At 46.7% G+C, this 18,142-nt stretch overlaps 2 protein-coding genes across 3 annotated transcripts in view; one reads left to right on the forward strand and one right to left on the reverse strand.

Annotated features, from left to right (window-relative positions):
- The window catches only part of SMAD9 (SMAD family member 9), a 43,363-nt gene extending 31,379 nt beyond the window's left edge, over positions 1-11,984 (reverse strand). Inside the window, exon 1 of one of the 2 annotated variants that reach the window (XM_056328010.1) lies at positions 11,767-11,984. The gene's annotated coding sequence lies outside the window, so the exon portion shown is untranslated. The remainder of the gene's footprint in view (positions 1-11,766) is intronic. The other variant, XM_056328009.1, reaches the window with a different exon arrangement.
- Positions 1-18,142, forward strand: part of RFXAP (regulatory factor X associated protein) — a 249,255-nt gene that overhangs the window by 43,425 nt on the left and 187,688 nt on the right. The gene's annotated exons all lie outside the window — the stretch shown is intronic.

Genomic DNA, 18,142 nt, shown 5'->3' on the forward strand with positions numbered 1-18,142 from the left:
TAATTACTAATGCCTCTTAGTCAAAACTGCAGTCTATTCCAAATGCTTAGAGGGTACATGTGAGAATGACATAAGTTCAGAAGGATTTATCACAGGAAAAAACCCTCGAGCTGCTTGTAAAACATAATGGGGATAAAATTTAGACAGGCAGTCTTCAACCTTTGTGGGAGCAGGCTCAGCCTACAGAGCCCAGCGCCAGCCCCATCTAGGAATCCCGTGCAGTAGAGGTGTCTGTCCCTCGCTGCTCTGGTGAGAACCTGTGGAGGATCCACCACGGCACCGCTGTCATGGATTGGAGCACCAAAACCCATCCTCACACGAGAAAATGAAACAATGCCAGCATCTCTGTGGATCAGCCCTGAAAGCAGCAAGAGGAAGCAAGGAGAGCCTGGGATGAAAGCTTACAGGACCAGTAGTGGTGTAAAAGTCTCTGCTCCAGGCTGAGAGGGAAAATGGCTCACGCTTCTTATCTGAGGGGGTCTCCTGGGCATTAGCGTGTGTAAACAACTGCTCCTGATAAGTTAATGCAACTTTACAATCATCAGATATGAAAACATACATGTTCACGTAAAAGTATTGTCCCAAGATTTTCTTTTCCATTTTGACCAAGGTTTTAAATAAACACATTAATCTCGTTCAGTCAAATTAAATAACTCAACAGTGACATCAGTATGAGTCTGAGCACTATTGTTGCTAGTGGGAGAGTCGCCAAGACTATGTGTATAAAAGCAAGAGCAGTGCTTTGCAGACCATGTGATGTAGTCTCAGATAAGTACATTGCACAACTTCCTACCACGCTCCCCCCAGTTTCTTCTACAATCTTTTTTTCCCAAAATTCAACTGACATACCAAATATAAATGGCATTAAATAAACTAAACAGTTTTCAAATAGTATTATTATCAGAACATCCTAGTTTAATGTTATTAAATTACACAATACTGCATACTATTCAGCAGACCAAGCCTTGTGTTGCTAGGCTTAGATACTCCATTATGAAATACCTAGGCAGCCCTCTGCTCCAGGGCTGTAATGACAGAGATGACAATTCACTATTTAATTTTAACAGTCTTTGAGGACAGCAGTTGCTTAAGCTGTATGCCTTTTGTAACATGCAACTTGCCTACCCAACTGGAAACTTCCAACATTGAAACATTTCAAAACGATGTTTGATGTATTTTCTGTGCTGATGATCCATCATCTTTCTCGACGCTCATCACTTTAGAGTGGCAGGGTGGGAAGGAAAGTGTTACAGTTTTGATCCATATTCCCACCACACGTATCAAGCCCTGGGCTGTACCATGATGGAAGTTCTGGTCTGGTCACCTCTGTCTTCCTCAGCGACAGTGTGATGTGCTGTCATGAGTGTGAGTCAGGCATCATTCGGGGTACATCCCTAATACCATTCCCTCCTCTGGGACGACAAGGAAGACTTTGGCTATCTGTCAGGTAAGTGACTGGTCAACATCAAACACGGTCAATCTTCCATGCTCTGAATCTTTATTCCATCGCCCAATTTAGCCTAAGGTCTGAAGCCTGCTGTAGGGAAGATGCAGAAGACATATGGCACGTGAGCATGGAACCACCCTTTCATTCCTGTGGTCTGCAGGAGAAGATGGGACTGGAAATGCTTCAGCCCAGTTCACTAGCCACATGCTCTTAAACAAAGGGTGCCTACCTTAGCTTGGCTACGCTAGTGCTGGGGAACATTTCTGGGCATGGGAACTTGATCATCTATAGCATAAATTATTACCACAGTATCTGGAATGGCTTTGGTTTGTGCCAGTAGCACTCTCCCAAAAAACTCCTGAGCGTAGTTCAAGAGTTAGCAGGGACCCAGGGTCACTCCTAATGAGAAGTCTGCATACAGCCACCCTGTTTTGGAGGGTGAGACTGCCATTGCATGGAAGTAAGCCTCTCCATCCCAGTTGGCCTCAAGGCCAAGAACAGTGCTAGGCACCTCTGGTTGTACCAGCCCTTGCTACATTTCACTCTAAGCTTTAAGCAGAAGTCAAAAAGGAAAACTGCATGGATGCTCATGAAAACAGATTAAAACACAACCGTGTAAAAGCACAGTGTCCAGCCTCCCTCAAAAGTGTATCTGTGCACATGTGGGTAAGCACAGGCGTGCAGGGATGTACATATGCATCTGGTCTCAGAATAAAGCTCCAAGATGCTGCCTCCACTCGGAGCACCTGCCTCAGGTGTGGCCACCAGCCTCCAAAAGGACCGATACCAACATCCCCGGTGCCACTGCCACAGCCAAGCAGAGCCACAGAGGGAGACTTCTCAGAGGGTCGTCTAGACATAAGCTGTGCAGTTCTTGGAGATGCACACGGCTGGAAAATGGAGTAGTGAAACAATTATAGCTGGAAGTCTGTCGCTTGGTGACTAAATCACAACAGGATTGGAAGGAAGAAAATTATTTTGGTCAAACAACGTAAAGAGGAATGCTATGAGCATGCACTTGGTTAGTTATTTTTACCTAGACTGATGTGGTTACTTCTGCCTACTGTGAAAGAGAGAAGAATGTAAATTTTCTCAGTGTAATCAAGTCTTGATTTGGTTTCAAACATGCCCAGCTGGCATGTTGATTTGGTTTCAAACATGCCCAGCTGGCAGCAGCCAGCGTGCACCCAGGGCTGGCAAAGAACCTCCCAGGTCCCATCATCACTGCCACTTGCTATGGGGATCTTCTACACCTTTAGCAGGAAAAAGGGTTTTAAAATAAACAAACAAAAGTGTGTTTACAAATACACGGGCATCAAAGGAGCAAGGCACCAAGGTTTTGCAGGCACAGCAGATCAGAGGTGGGCAGGAGACGTTTCACACATGCTCACTGTGGAAGAGCAGCCTAGAAGTGCATGCACACCTCAGCTGCACAGCTATCACTGCTGCCGCTCCAGTAACCAGCTCACGGCTGGGCAACGGTGGCCATATGTTACTCCTGATGCATGTAAACCACCTGAAAAGACTCATGTTCCACTTGTGGCACCCATGACATCATCTGGGATCCCCTGGGGCTCCTTGTTGTGCTTGGGACCTGCCAGACAAGGGTGCTGTTACAAACCTATCTGAAACCACTGTCTTTCGAACCCAACAAAATACAGTGAATGAATTATTCATTACAATGTTACCGAGTTCTTCCACAACCACAGAACCTGACACCCAGGGTTTTAATTAAATGCAATGTAAAGAAGGTTGGTGTTGTGTTGTTTTTTTTTTTAATTAAGAAACTAAATTTCTTCCTGGTTTGACCCCGGACTGCTCCAGTTGAAAACTGCTGCAATGATAGGAGGTAAAGGGCTTGAGACTCAAATTTATCCATGTTTCACACAGCCCTGGCAACATCTCATTGTTTATTCCTATAAGCTTAAATGAATAATGCAAACTTCTGACACTCATTTTCTTGGGTTTTTCTTTTCAAGTTTGTTCTGAAAGCCCTTCTACATTGAACTTTATGTGAAGCCATCAATATCAAAGATGAAATCTCACAGCACTTCATGCCTCTCTAGCCACACATCCACACTGTGAACTGAACTCGCTGCATCCTGGATAAAATAAGGATAAAATGTGATGCCAGTGGCTAAAAATCTATGACATCCAAATAATTTCTCTGAGCTTGTGGAATCATTCAAATACTACCTCATCTACTCACCATTGTTCAGCTTCTCTTGACAGGAATAACACATTCTCATTTGATATAAAGAAGATACAAAGAAGATTCAAATATATAAGTTGCACACCTTAACACAGCCACATAAATTTCCATAGGCCAAACACTTGCAGATGTGTTTAAGAAGTGTAAATTCCATCACAAAAATAAATTAAGTACCCAGCTTGCTTTTGGTATGCCCACGATGCTTGACTGGGAAGGGATGTACCAATTGCTGTGGTGGGACAGCTCTGGGTGAGCACATCCACAGATGCTTCAACAAAGCTTCGTTAGTGTGACTTAAGGTGGGGAGAATAGAAGGGCATGGAGGTGGTAACAGTACGGCAATGTGCAAAAGGCTGTTGCAAGCAGGATAGGGGCAATCTGTCCTTCACATCCACTTGAAGAAAAAGGGAGAATGTATGGATTGCACAGCCACATGTTGAGATAGTTACTGCTGCTGGAGGTCTGTGAGTTCAGATTACACAGCTTTCTTGCTTCAGGAAGAACTGTGCTGGCCTTACGGAGGAAGAAAGGACAGGAAAACCCTTTGTGATGAGCCCTTCTGACCCTACGTCCCCTACTGTGACCAAGCAAAAGAGCCCCTCTCTTCAGGTGTGCCACCAGGCTAACATGGCTGCACTGGCTTTGGCCTCTGGGCTACCTGCATCCTGCTGCTCAGGGTAAATCCAGACCAGAAGGCTGGACACTCGTCGATTTTTACCTTTGAAAATCTCTCACAATATTTGAAGGCACCCCACAAAATTACCATGACCAAAGTCTGTGCAAAAATATGAAACCAGACCAATTTATCACCATGATCTCTCTTTGACTGCACTTCCTTCCTCCATATTAATTTTTAAAGGAAACCAGTGACTGTGATGTTTACACAGAGTGGACCGCACTGCGTTCCCCAGCTGGGCCACACCGAAGTTTCGAGATGCAGTCCCACAGGGACACATCCTCTTCTCTGCCCCACGCCCTGCTCCCCGTGGGCAGAAGGAAGACCCAGTCCCTGCCGTATCCCTTCCTGTGGCTGCCTCTCTCAGGCTCAGACTGGGAGCTTTGAGGAAAACCCCCTCTCTCTGCTGCCTTCCTCCCGCAGAGCCAGAGGCTAAGGAGCACACATGCTATGGGGGAGCTCTGAGGAAATATTTGTGGGAGATAGCAGGAGGCAGTGGGACATGATGGGGAGGTGCATCAACCTGCCCTGGGGAGCCAAAATGTCTTCTCATGGCTCTGGTTATCCCCATTTTATAGACAGTCAGTCCTGCATTCCTCACATACCCACCATTCCCAGAGAAACTGTAGCAAAGCCATCGGTGTTTCTAAAAATGGAATGGTTGGAAATACGCAAAAAATAGAATTCCTGCTTTTAAAATAAACGCTGACTCGTCTCTAATACAAAGCATGCAGCCAAGTGCCTCCAGAACAAACACTTCACAAAGGAAGAAGGGGACTAGAAAAGAATTTCAGCTTCGTTGCTGACCCAAAGTTTGTATCTACACTAATCAGATCCTGTAATCCTCATTTATCATTCACTGGCATTCTTGGAGCCGTTCCCAAATACCCATCTTAGGAACAGGATTTGCTTAGAGGTAGACATTAAGAATGTTGTGAATAAGGATACAACTAAAGAACAGTTACTTCACCAAGGATGTGGTGCTCAAGTCTGATGGGAACCTATCCTGAAAGTTTAGCGTTTTAAGTTGTAGGAAAGGAATGCACTTCTGGAGCTCTGGTTGCACATTGCCAGTGCACACAGGGGGAAAAGGATAAAGCAAATGTTCTTCTTGTGTTGTGCAGTAGTGCATCCCATCTACCCAAGAGGAGACCTGAGGACCAGCTGGGTGAGGTTCAGCACAGTGCATAATACCTTCATTCCCTGGGGGAATACACAGAACTGACAGGGAGGCTGGCTCCCACTAGCAGTTCTGCCAGGTCTGATCCTCACAACAGAAACAGGTGCCTGGTTCTCCCCCTGCAAGGACTACATCTCACACCTTTGCGATCTGCTGCCTAGTTGTGCTGGGTATCTGATGCCACAAGGTCAGAGATAACCTGTGACACCAGGAGTTATCTGGGGAATTTGTTGCCTCTAAACATCCCATGTTGCCAGGGCATCCCCAGCCATGCCGCTAGCGGTAGCCTGGCACAGAGGCTCCCTGCCTGACACCCAAGGTCCCTGACAGAGAGAGCGTGAGACATCTGGGAGCTCTGCCTGAAGGGGTTATTCACTTGGTTGCAGTTACAGACACCTTTTGCAGAAGATGTAGCATCACCCAGTTCAGCAAGTGAAATACGGATCGTATAGATCATCAATGAAATACTCAAAAGGAAGAAATTCTGTAAGTGCTTCCTCTCTGACTGACAGCAGGCCTGGAGAGGGAGCAGCAGTACTGCTGGCCACCTCTTCTTCCTCCCAGGTGAGAACGTCTGGCCAAGCGCATACAGGGGGGATACATTTCACACACAAAAGGCTTTCCATATACATCATGTTAGCAGCTTTCCATGGAATCACATTAGCATTTCATTGTGTTCAAACCATATCACATTCAAATCTGTTTTTCCTAAAAGGCTTTCATTGTGCATCACTGTGGGAAATTGCTAATGCAATAAGATTGACATATAGGTTCTCCTGCATGAACATCCGCAGTAATCTGTGCTAATTGAGCCCTCAGTGGCTTGTGAAACCCTGAAGGGGGGAGGATGGGTGGAGCATCCACAGGGTCTACATCTCAGAGAACTGCAAAAAATCAGACTGGAGGACAGGTAAGCACTATTATTAAGTGTGTTTTATCCATGTAAAGATCTGATTCAGTGGCAGGGATTGCCTTGGACAAGAGGCCAATGCTTCCAAGCAATAGCACTGAGGCATTTTCCATGAAAAATATCTGGATATGCTTGGACTCTCATTAAAAGTTATTTCACAACAACAGGACTAAGAACAAAAGGAGCAAGAACTTGTGTATCTAGTTCCCTCCTGTGGGGGGAAAGGAGGAGACATCTGGCCATCCCCAGTGACTTCAGCTGAAGATGTGGGTGCTTGGCTTCTCTATAAACCAAATCACTTACTTATGAAATTAAACAGGCTTCATATGCCTACATTTGAGCCTGTGAGTATAAAAAGAGGGCTGGATTCCCTTTAGCATGTAAGATGACATGCCATGCTAACAACTAGCTTCAGAAAACACTGAGCAAAAGGCAGAAATAGGGTCCTGAGACTTTAAAAGAAACATCTCCCTCTCCTGCAATCCCACTCCAGGACTCTGAGAATGCCCCATGTCTCCAGGGCTGTTTCTCCCTTTCCTCTCTCCTCCTAGCATTCAGCTCTGCCCCACGCAGCCCCTCCAGCCCAAGAGTCCCAAGCAGGTCACCACCAAGAAGCCTCAGTCCCAGCACCAGTCCTGCAGGGCATGTGGCAGGGCAGGTGGGAGCCGTGGGCTGCTGCCTTGCACAGGAATGAATGTCAGTTTTTTCTCTACTCCAGATGTCCCTCTGGAGGCCTCATGCCCTGCGTGAAGTAATTCAAGATCTGTTGATGAGAGATAAATTAGCTACCTCATATGTGCTGCAGGGTAAGAAACTGCACGTTGGCAGCCGGGCCGGTGTAATTTGACAGAGACAAGTAGGTTTGAATAGGCCAGGCCAGCAAGCAACCATAAGGGAATCTTGAAAAGCCACATGAACTGTTTGTGCCTCCGGTCAGTTCCGTGCCTGTTGGGGAACATGTGGGATTGCACCCTGCCACAGGTCTCTGGGTAAATGGTTTTCCCTCAGGTGCCTTGATTTCTGCATCTGTCATACAGGTACCCAGACAAGGACAGCTTTATTAATCACTGTGATCTCTCCTGATAAGGAACACTGCACAGGAATGTTTAAAAGACCAAAAAAAAAAAAATAAAATAAAAGGACTTTTTGTTAAGGAAGGGCATGGCAAGAAAGCACACCCCAAAAAAGAATAAGTATTGTTGAAATGTATTGACCTCAGCAGCAGGGTTATTTGTGCTATAAAGGATTTTTCATTACCAGAGCTTTGCTATTAGCAGACACCACTTTCTGGAAAGGGTACCATCACCGCCAGCTCCCTGCCTGCTGCTCTTCACAGCATGGCTGCACGACCGAGTACACCACCAGACCGAACAAACACAAAATAACTGTTATCAAGAAATGGCCAATCTGGCTCCTATTGTAGCCAGGTAATGAGGGTAAAAGAAAGCCTGAAGCAGAACAAACTGTAATGACCCAAGGGTCTGTTAATTTTCTTTCCTCCTCATTTCTCTCTTTCAGTGGATGGCGAGTCTGAGGCCAATAGTTCTGGGGAACTCTGGAAGTGGGGAATGTTTTCAAAGCCTAAACAAAGACCAGGTGTATAGAGAGACTCCAGAACTGGAGTCTGCATGGAGACGTTTCAGAAAGAAAAGCAAAAGACGCAGGATTTTGGCAGGGGTCATGCTGACTGGGAACAGAACGTAGGTGGGAGAAAAGAGCTTGTTGGGAAACGGAAGGTTGCAGTATCAAGCTGGAAGGTTGCCACAATGTGGACTAATGCTTTGGCAGCTGCAAACAAAAAGGAAGGAGGAATGTAAGAAGTAACATGAAGAAAAAGTGTCAGGAGATATCTTGGAGTACCAAGACCTGTGAGGAAACAGAAGAGGCAAAGATGATGCTAAGTCTGGCAGAGGGGAGGATGGTGATGCTACTGACAAAGAAAAAGAGTAGGAAGGAAACAAGTTCTAGAGAGAAGGATGTGGGAAAGATAAGGCATTTCTCCTCCCAGTCAGAAATCCACGTTGATCTTAATGCTGTCTCAGAAAAACAGAGATCAATTACCAGATTTTTGTCTTCTGCTCTGTGTTTTTATGTAGGGGTGACAGCATAAACTGGGAAATCGACTCCACTCCACGTCCACCTCCATCGTGTCCTTGCTGTGCCCTTGTCCAGAGGGGCTGAAGCTCAAAGCAAACTGCTCAACCTTACATCTAAGATGTTGCAACAGCTCTTGCAGAAACCAGCAAGTGGTCCTGAAGACCAATCTGTCTAAAAATCACAGGTATCTGTGCAAAACTTGAGCAGATAATGTTTCACCTGCTTCGATTTAATACATGCATACATGTATTAGTCAGGATCTCAGCCTGGGCTCTGATCCCGCAGTCTATTAGATACACTCATCTGCAAAAGCACAGCGAGGTTTTCAGTTGCTATAATAAAAACACAGGGCCCTAGACTCTTTTAATTCACCTCTTCATCTGTAAAATTCCCACAGTATTAACCATTCAAACATTACAGACAAAGTATAAGATGGGAAATAATTTGGGATATTTTTAAAAATTAATTTTATTATACTGTATTCAGAGTCTAATGCTTCCTTACAACAAATATTCTCTAAGATAGGAATAGGACAGCAATGATTCTCTCAAATTGTCATTGTTATAACCCTTTTTGTTGTTGACGTACAATAGCACTAATGATTCTTTATACCTGCCTGCAGCAGGAAACCAGGAGATCTACCAGAACAACCTTTCCTATGTATGTTTTTGCTGTGCTGTTCAGTTCAAAAATTTATGATTTTTTTTTCTTTCTTCCCCCATCCCTGTAATTTGTATTTGTAAGGGGTATATTGCACAGCAAATGGAACCTCCGTACACTTTCCCTATATTTTTGGAGCAGACAAATTACCCAGAGCGTAAGTATTTTTTCCCTTCTGGCTCCCCTTATTCTGTTAAATTTCTTTGAAATGGGGTGCTAGTACTGCTGATGCTGGAATTACTGTTAGCCAGTATCAGCACTGGTGATAAACTCTAGCTAGTGTTTTGGTTAGAGGTCACTTGTAATTAGCAGTCATTGTCCTTCGAATTTAACAATGGAAAAATAAAACTTTATAGAGACAGATTAGCCTGGCCATCAAAATTACAGCACTTTAGCATTCAGGGAAGAGGATTACATGACACACTATCTCCCGCGTTGATAGCAGCAGATAGCTAAGGATTCAAATGCGAAATGCAGAAAGTCTGTAAAAGAATAAAAGGAGAGAAAGGAGGATTAACTGTCCAGATGTTATATGATACATTATACCAACACTTCCACACTCCTGTTTTAGTGAGTTAGGCCTCGTCTTGTACCCACCGGAGACAATATGGGGCACTGCTACCTGTGAAAGCTGTGAAAGCAGCTTCCAAACCTGAGGTGCTACTGAGTTCCTCTACACAGGTCCCCACCTTCTGCAGATATTTGGCACGTGTGTGCATGCCTCAGCCTCAGGCAAGTGTGTTAATAAAATATTAATACTCAACTTCTTCACAAAGTTGTGCGGTTGACAGCTCTGCGTGCATTCGTTTCAGTTGCTGTGCGTAAATAAAAGCTTCTATGTCCAACTCGTATCTATTTACAAATCCTGATTATCATAAGGATTCATGATTAAATACACTTGACCATTATTCCAGTCATTTTTGCAGAATTACTGTTTATCAGCTTACGTGCGAGTTAACGAAGTGAAGAAGAAAATGTTTTTAATACCATCACAAAGGACAGACAAGAATGGGAAGTAATGCCAAACTCAGTAAATACAACACAAGATATCCTTCTTGATACAACTCACTTCAAATGTATTTTTGGGCATGTTTATTTTAGCTACTATGTCAAATTAACTCCATATTAAAATAAAAAAAAAAAGAAAAAAAACCAAAAGAAAAAACAATCCAACCACAAACATCCCCAGCCTCTGCTTTAAAATCTAACAGGAAGCAAACATGAACCAGCCAGACACTGGTACTTATCAAATCTGAAAGAAGGGAGTTGTCTGGCTGGATTAAAACAGATGAGGTTTGTTTGAGTGATGACATTTGTCCTACCATTGCTGAGGGGAAGAATTTTGCAGTGCTTTCTTCAGCTTATACTCCTGAAGACGAGAAGGTTACTCCCACCGCACAAATACATGCGGGTATAAAGATGTACATTTCCACACACGGGAGATACAAGTCCTGAAACTTGTGACATCTGCAGTGTCCTTCCCAAACCACGGCAAACTTCAATACGTTCCCGAGCCGTGCACATCATTTCCCACTTCAGCCAAGGGAGAGCTCACTCACTTAAAAGTTGACCATTCTGGGCTCAAAAATTTTTTCAACCAATTTATAAAACGCAAGTAATTAACAGCACGCGCGTGCGTCCACATGCATGTGTCATTTATTTTTACTCCCACCAATGCCTCTTTTAAAGCAAACCTGCCTTTGAATGAAATAAATCAAATAAATTTACCCGTAAAATCAAAGCAGGAAAACACAAAGTTACAGCACAATATCCAAATTGTTACAAATGAGCCGAACTTTGAATTCCCTCCACTTAGAGCTGCCCAGGCATGGAGATAAAATTACAATAATTCATAATTTGCCATATCGAGGGCTATTGGTTTTGGAAATGTTGGCTGCTTGCTAACATGTAACGTTTTAACTTCGGAGCCAAAAAAAGGAGAGCCCCCGTTTGTAGCTGGAATACAAACCTAAATCCCAGCAATTCTGCTCCGTTTGGCTTGGGAGCGTGTCCAGGAGCGGGATTTCTTGAACAGAAAATAACCTCTGAAAGGAAAAGCATTTCCAAACGTGTCATGTGGGGGTTTGGGTTTGTTTTTGTATTTTTTTGCGGTGTTTTCTTTTTTTTTTTTTTTCTCTCCTACTCGAACGAGGAAAGAAATCCTAACAGCGGGAAGACTTGTCAGCGTTTCGCCATCCATAAAATTGTTTTTCCCCCCCCGCTCCTCCTTTCGCTTGCAGTCCTGGCGTCGGCTTGTCTCATCTCGCTGCTGCCCCAGCCCCAGCCCCAGCCCCCCCGCACACCGCCCCGGCGCAGCGGGGCCGCCGGCCGCGGGGACACCGGCCCAGGGCGCCGCCGCGGCTGCCCCGCCGGGCGCACGGGGGGATGCTGCGGCCCGCCGCTGCCCCGGGACACGGCACGGCACGGCACGGCACGGCACGGCACGGCGAAGGATGCGGAGCAGCGCCGGCGGGAAGTTTGGGGCGACGGGACTGTCCCCGTCCCCACGGTCCCCGCCGCCGTCGTATCCCGTACCCCCCCGCCTCGCCCTTCCCGGGACGCGGCCGGGAGCCCCGGCTCTTACCTGCCACCGGGCGCGGGCTGGGGTCTCGGCGCGCCGCGGGCGGGAGCGGGGCTGCAGCTGCGCGGCGGCGGCGGGGCCAGGGCGCAGCGGCAGCGGCAGCAGCAGCCCCGGCCGGCGTCAGTCAGGCGGGAGCCGCCAGGCTGTATTAGTGCGCCGGGCTGGACCGCGGCCAGCAGCGCCGCCGCCGCTGGCCCGCCCCTGCCCCCCCGCCCGCCCCGCGCTCGCACACACGCACACACGCAGGCGGGCAGGGCGCTCACCTCCGGCGCCCCCCGCCCTGCAGCCCCGCCAGCGCGGGGGCGCGGCACCCCCTCCGCAGCGGGCACCCCTCCGCAGCGGGCACCCCTCCGCAGCGGGCACCCCTCCGCAGCGGGCACCCCCCTCCGCAGCGGGCACCCCGCGGCACGGACACGCACCCACACACAGAACCCACCCGCGCACCCCGCCGCCTCACAGCCACCTCGCCCCCCGCCCCGCTCGCCCCCCGCCCGGCGCCCCGCGGGAGGGCCGCCGCCTCGGGCGCCGCCATTTCCCCGCCCCGCGGCTCCCGGTAGAGGGGGCGCCTCGATCGCGCCCTGCCCTGCCCGGCGCGGCCCAGGGCCCGAGGAGAGGCTGGAGGGAGAAGCCGGGCCTGGGGCTGCGGGGGGTCGTCGAGGCTTTTGTATGTGGCCGCCGGGGCCGCCCCGGGGCAGAGGCTCTGCCCGGTGCCACCGCAGCCCGCCCTTCGCCTGTGGCCCCTCACACAAGTGATGGCCACAGTGGCCAAGCGGGGTGTGGGGCCACTTCACCTCCGTCCTGCACCACCCGGGGCGATGCTGACCAGGCTTTTGGGCACAGGGGACAAACTCCGGCTATGGGCAGAGGCTGGGAAGATATCTCTCTGGGGCGGCTGGACAACGGCAGAGAGATGTGGGGTACGGCTGCGCCTTCCTACACCGCGCTGTGCTGCGGCCACCTGCTCTCCCCGGGCGTTACGCTCGGCTTCTCTGCCTGGACCCCACACCAGAGCTGTCACCTGCCTGGGGTGTCTGACAGAAACCCCCTTCGTCTGGTATTTGGGCCATGGCAGCCAGCTGGGCTCCCACTGGCTGCAGAGTCCGCATCTTGAATTTGCTGTCCTTAAGATCTTCCTGGCAATTTCATGAGCTGGGCTCGTAGGACCTCCACTTAGCTTTTAACTGCAATGCAAAACCAAAAAACAAACCAAAACAAATCATTTGTAAACAGGATTAGCAATACTTGCACAGGGTTTTTGAATGGTCCCCTCAGTTCATGGGACTGGTCAGAGAACAGCAAACTGCAGCTGTAACCGGTGAGCAGATGCATTTACGGCTCTAGGTATTACCTATTAAACCCTCATATTACCTATGAGTAACTATTTCTAGCTACGGAGCATATTGCATTAGCTGTAATAAGGAGGGGCTGAAAGAGAAATATCAGGGAAGTCAAGTGGCTTCAAGGGCACAAGAAATAAAAGGTTGGGTGAAACTGGGGCTCTAGACAGCGCTAGGAATAGGTTCTGGCTGAACTTGACCCTGGTTGCATTGAGGGGCTCCAGTTAAATCCCACTGAGCCTTTTGAGGTCAATCAATAAATATGATTAAAGATACCATCCTGCTGACATTTTCACCAAAATTTTTTACATTGTAAAACATGACAGAAAAGCTAACATTGTTTGAGTATACATCAAAAAGCCACAATGGAATTATAGCTACATGGCGCAAATGTATCGGGGCATATGCGTGTGCCAGGGTTGTGGTGGAATAGGGATATACAATGTAATGCCTCAGGTACCTCTGTTCCTCACTTTGGCCCAAAATGTCTTAAAAATATCAGCGGCTTCCCCACTTTACTGTGTCCCTTACCATATAGGAAACTTCTCAACAGACAAGTGGCAGAAGACATGCTGTTATTTATAAATCACTGTAAACACTAATAAAATGCTAATCATACATTCTAACTCAGCATGACTTGAGATTTTATATTCATAATGCTGTTTAGTTTTAACTTACGCACTTAGGATTTTCACTGCAAATGCTATACATGTGGATAGTTAGCGTGGCTAGGCTGTGGCATGGTGTGTAACTTACCGAAGCATGGCTCTTGATTATGAATTTGAGGGATCTTATACCACGTTCTGCTGTGTCCCACTGCAACTCTTTCAGGTGTTGAAACCTCCATTTTCTCGTGCCTCTGCTCACAGTTGCTGCAGCCAACAAAGACGTGGCAGGACAAGGTGGGTGTATAGTCTCACTTTTTCGGTGCACATGTGCTATCTCCAGCCCATCTTCGTTAGCAGGGTGAATTAAAATGTCAGTTCTGCTACCGGAGATACCCTAGCTAGTGGGGGATAGCAACAGAGCCACTGCATAGATTTAATAGGCAGTTCCCAAATCTTTACTTTGATAGTAGCTGCAAGTTAAATAGGCATAGACTCTTTGTGACGTGACTGAATTGCATTCATATTTGTGTGGTGCCAATTTTAACTGCACCGTTTTGAAAAAAGCCTAGCTAAAAGAGATCACATGGCTCTATATATTACTAGAGTTTGTTATACTGCAGACTGTACAGCTGGGAAGAGTTTTTTTGCATACAGTTGTATTTCAGATCATGAGGCACATGCGTGTAGCTGTTTTATTACAATGGTTGACTATCTGCTGATGTTACCTGTGACCTGCTAAACCTATTGAACTATGTATCTTCTCAGGAGTAGGGCTCTCCTTTCCCCTCTCACTAGACACGCTTTCAGACCCACCCCTGAGTCCAAATCCTTGTCCGAGTGGCTTCCAAAGCCTGTGTCCTCCTTGAAAGGCTCCACTGCCCCCTCCTCCTGCTGGAGTGACTCATCACCTGTCACTCCTCTGCACCGCCTGGGCTCTGCTGATTCCATTTCTCATTTGCCGTTATCCCACTCGAGTGCCTCATTTCCCATCCTCCCCCTTATAAGTGCAGACACCCTCCCTTAGCCTGCACATGGTGTAACTTTCCTGCTCAAATCCCATCCTGTAAAACACCAACCAACCTTCTGTACTTAGAAACCAAACCCTGATCTGAGAGTATTCCTTTTTTTTGGCCTGTATTTTGTCTTTTTATGCTGGATAGCTCTGTAAAGAAAATCATCAGTAAAAGGATATGTAGAAAATAGTAAAGACTGGACGTAGCTGTAAAAGGGAAGGAAGGGTTCTAATTTCTTTTAGCGCTGAAACTGTGTGAAACACATAGAATAACATGAATTTTCCACTTGGAGGGAACTGCAAGTTCCTAAGAGCTGTAAATATATCGACTGTATGTACTGCTCCAGGGCTCCAGTGAAATACTGGCACTGTCCACCACTGAACAAGAAATAGCTGTTACAAGAGCAGGGTCGTATGCTGCGTGATGGAGATACCTCGAACGGCTCCAAGTGTGCTGGCACTGGCACTGGAAGACTTCTAGCCACAGTATCATGGATTTGCTGTGTGAGTTACATTTTCCTCATGGGCTTTCTCTAGGCAAAGACGCAGCAGGCACTCGCCTCTGGCAGCAGATTCTTGGGAACAGCAACACAGCTGTGGTTCTGCTGCCCGCTTTGCCTGTGCCAGAGCCCTGGAAAGCAAGGGCTGTTCCTGTGTGGCAGGGTGGAGTCAGACGTGCAGGGCAGCATTGTGGAGAAGGAGAAGCTGACTGTTGAAGCAGCAGCAATCACCATCTGTCGCAGATGGAGTGACACACTTCACTCAGAGAAGTAGCAAGATGTTTATTGGTATATAACAGAGCTTTAACAAAGTTTGATAGCAAATGCAACAGTGGTGTAACAAGATTCGATGGCAAGGTACACTTAATTCTTTATTGCACCAAGGACAGGGTCAGACAAAACTGTCAGGGAGACCCTCCCATTGAGTCATTGAGGTTCAGAAAGGACCCCCTTGTGCTCTAAACTCCTTCTCAGAGGGGAGTTTAGGCGTGGCTAGATCCAGACTTAGTCTTGGACTTGGTCAATGGTTTATTTCTAAAGGATTATATGTGCACAATCAATACTTTATACCAGTTAGCTAAGATTTCAGTTTAGCATGCTATTAATCACTTACCAAGAATCTGTTGCAGCAAGGAATCTCTCAGCCTCAAGGTGTATCCTTGAGAGGCATCCCTACTCAAGGGGAGATCCCGGAGTGCAGCCCGCTGCCGTGCAGGAGCACTCGACTGGCTCTGGGCTGTCCACTATTTACGGAGTAAGATAATCGACTCGGTCATATGGGAGTATCGACTACAGAAGTTAGGTTCTTCCACGCTTGGCTTGAGTGGGACCTTGACCAGCACCTTTAAGTGGGCACATTGTTCACAGCAGTCCCTGGCTGTTGTGTCTTTATCTGTCTCCCCTGAATCCACCTTGAGTCAGATACGGCCATCACGACCCAGATACACCCATCACGACCACCACAGGTGGTTATCACTTGAGCATTGTCACGGAAACAAAAGTTTGGGGGGTGGGGAGCAGGAAGCACACCACCACACCATCTCACTCTCTCAGTGGGTGCATGAACAAGGAGTCCAAACCCTACCGGGATGCCTAGTTCCATGCCTTTTGCTCCCCTTCTCAGGGTAGGACTGGGTGTAGGACCGGGCCAGTCCCAACCCCTCACCCTTGGGTGTGGCTACACCTGACATTGCTTGTGCTGCCTAGAAGCTTGGAGCTTGCTCAGTTTACCCTGCTGCTTATTCACAGGTGGTCTGGGTATCTCCTAACTAAGGTCAGAACAGTTTGGACACATCTGTCTCAGATTTAACAATAAACACTTGAACCATCAGGGAGCCTTCTGTCACACATCTTTTCCAGCACAAGCAGGATAAAACATTTGCTCCATACAAACATGTTTCATGCTACTCACATCAATTTCCTGCGTGTTTGTGACTTAAGATGCTAATTGTCAGAAGAAAAACAGGTGGAAAAAGCAGCTGCAATCTTGTGCAATATGCTGGTAAACGCAGCATTGCAGAGGCTGTGCTGGGCAGCTGGGCTCTCTGTTCTGTCACAGCAAAGGCATTAGAATTGCTCATCTCACTACTCTTCGCTTCAGACTCTAAAAGTGAAGCTATAAATTCAGAAAGGCAGAAGAAGGAGGTAGGCAGGCAGGTTTGGAGATGCATGCCTAAAAGGAGAGAAGGAAAACAGGGAATCAGCAGTAGCATGGACATGTTAACAAGGAGCACCTGAGAAGACCGTAAAGCAATAGTTCAGAAATTATAGGAGACACAGAGGTGAACAGGATGAGTAGCTTCGTGTACTGCCACCTGAATGTGGATTCAATCCCTTTTCAGTCAGACAATGAGTAAGAGCTAAAATTTATCATTTAGCTTCATGGCACTTTTCATCCAGAGTTGAAAGAGGTGTTAAGAAGTGAATGAGCACACTGTGATATGGACAAATGAACTTAAAACATTCTTGGTAACTTTCAATTACCAACCAAAAAGGACTTAGGAAAACATTTGAACTGGCCAGGTTACTACAGTTTTTAGAATTGGAAATTATGATTTTCTACTCGTCACTGTAATTGAGCTAAAGATTTTTGTTATTGTGTGTATGTAAGTACCTGCTGAAGCAGCTGCACAAGAATGAAGTCATATTATTTGTGATTAAAGATTTTGCATGCAAATTCTGCTCTGAGCTACAAGAACATAAATTTTCAGTAATTCCAGTGAAATTTGTCATCATCTTATTATACTCAAACTCCCTTGGTTTTTTCCTTTTCTTTGATCCACATACAAAGACTTGCCTTTAATCCACTGAAGTTTTTAATGCACTGAGATCCAGCTACCTGTCTCATTGTTTGCTCTGAGTTTGCTCTCTGCTACAGATGCTCAGAACAATATGGCTGTTGGGATGTCTTTTTATTTCAAGAGATGTGGATTGATCCAAGACTAGCTGAGATTAGTTTGAAGTACAAGATCTTCCAGCTGACAGTCTATTGCTTCCTCCTCAAAACTGTGGAAGCAGAAGGACAACCTACTTTTGGTTGGAGGAAGAAGGACAGAGACAACCTACTTTTGCATTTCTTGTTCCTTTTGTGTAACAATGTTGATGACTTAGTAAACCTTCAAAGGTAAAGTCTAGAAGGATTCTGTTTCCATTCTTTTTAGGCAGCACTGGCTGAAATGTGTAATAAATCACTTGCCTGCTCTTTGCTTGCCCTGGCTGAAATATTTATGTGCCTCAGTCTCAGCTGGCATTAGTTCAAGAACCGCTGTAATCCCCTGCCTTCACTTCACCTTCTGAACTTCACACCTAATGTTGGGAAGAATCAGATGAACTGTCAGCCATTTTATACAACCCCACTCTTTATTTTACCAACCTGAAAAGTTTTCTTGTTGTTGGGGATTTGCTTGGATGAAGAGAAACAGT

This window comes from Falco biarmicus, chromosome 2 (assembly GCF_023638135.1).
Source record: "Falco biarmicus isolate bFalBia1 chromosome 2, bFalBia1.pri, whole genome shotgun sequence".
Lineage (NCBI taxonomy): Eukaryota > Metazoa > Chordata > Aves > Falconiformes > Falconidae > Falco > Falco biarmicus.